Below are 1,901 nucleotides of genomic sequence, written 5' to 3' on the forward strand. Positions count from 1 at the left end.
TGGATTTTTCAACTGTTTATGGTCAAATTATTGCAAATATTGACCCATGTTTTTAAGCAGCAACCACATAGAGTTGTAAATGAAAAAGAAGTTCATGTGCCTTCTAAAAATCTAAACAATTAAGACTTTATGTTTTAAATAAATATAATAAATCACATACTTGATTTATCCCTTTTAATGGTATAAAGGCTGAAATACCATACGATTTTTTTTAAATCTGCATCTGAACTGTAAATCATGTCATTTTATGGCTTAATATCCTACATTGTCCAACCCCACTCATACTGTGTTCATTTCACTTGTGCATCTCTTAAAAGGGTCATAAATTGCCTTAGATTGATATATAAAAAATCTGCAGATACTCTGTAAATAGTGAAATAAAATTCCTTTCTTGATATTTGTGCATTGAAAATATTTTTGATTGACATTTAGACTTCTATCTGATTTCCTGTTTTTATTTTTTTTATTTTTTTATTTTTTTACATTAATTTTTGGTCTACCAAAATCTGAAGAGTAGGCTACCTGCCCGAAGGGCTACCAGATTTTTTGAAATTTTGCGAGCCCTGGTATCTTTAAAACTAATTACAACAACACTCTTGATAAAATCAAAATAGAAATTTCTTATAATATATTTTACCTAGCTGACAAGGATTACTCGGTTGCTTTGTGTCAAACTCAAATGCAGTTACAACGCGGGTTTTTGACCAGCGAATGTGTGCAATTTGTCCATCATTAAAACGACGACATCACATTATGTCAACATCACACCGGTGTGGTGATGCATTATATGAACCTTTATAGACATATAAGTGTTTATTTCATAAACACAACGTTTCACGTATTCAAACAACAAGATATTTTACCGTTACAAGACGAAGACGTTCATCTGCTTCTGCTCTATGACTCTGACTGATGTGCTGTAAGTTGTAACCTAAATTCGCGGCGCTCAGGGGGCGGAGTAGTGAAGTTTGACTGACAGTTTGAGCGGTTCTAAGAGATGTGCTTTTTAATGCCTTTAATTGGATAATATTTGTTAAAAAGACAAACAGACATAAAGGTTTACCAATAGCATTGATTCATAAAAAAAAAAAATCCCCACAAAAAAGGGCACTTCCGAGTGTGATTACAAAAAGGGCATGTGCTCTGCACAGGTTGAGCCCTACTCCTAACACACATTTCAGTTCAAACAGCTTGTAAAAGTGCATGTGGCACCGGATGACCCCTTTAAGAACCAGGAGTTTAAACATTTAAATAGAATGAAAATGTGTACATTTTTCTTATTTTACCCAAATATAATTTTTTTTTTTTCATTTACTGATCTTTAGTAGCTACAGAAGATACTTTTATGTTTCCCAGAAGAAAAAATAAGTTAAATTTACCCTGATCGTAAAATTCTAAAAGAACAAACCAGAATGTTTAAGCATAACTAAGCCATGGATATAAATTGAAAAGAATAGCACACAGTCTTCGTCAAAACTCTTTAACCATGGCTTTAAACATGTCTAATTCAATACGAATGCAGAGTCAATTGATAAAAGGATGTTTCTATAAAATATTTTACCTCTGGAACTGATTTTCAGGGACAGGTATTTTTCTTTGCATGAAAATCTTATCAACTCATGGCAAAAGCTAATTAATTAATTGAATTAAATTCTGAACAATTCTTTGTTACAAAGAGACAGCCCTAGAATAAAATGTTTTGAAATAGATCAAAACTAGCCTTAAGGAATTCAGTCTGGTGGAATTGCGAAATTGTGTCAAAATGTTATTTTGTTGTGAAATTTTGCCACAAGCCCTTGTGTATTTTTTTTAGAACAATGGTCATTATAGTAAAGGCTCCATAGATCATACAAATTAAATAAAACTGTGGAATTATGCTGCTATTAAATTTCTGACTCACA

This window comes from Garra rufa, chromosome 4 (assembly GCF_049309525.1).
Source record: "Garra rufa chromosome 4, GarRuf1.0, whole genome shotgun sequence".
Taxonomy (NCBI): domain Eukaryota; kingdom Metazoa; phylum Chordata; class Actinopteri; order Cypriniformes; family Cyprinidae; genus Garra; species Garra rufa.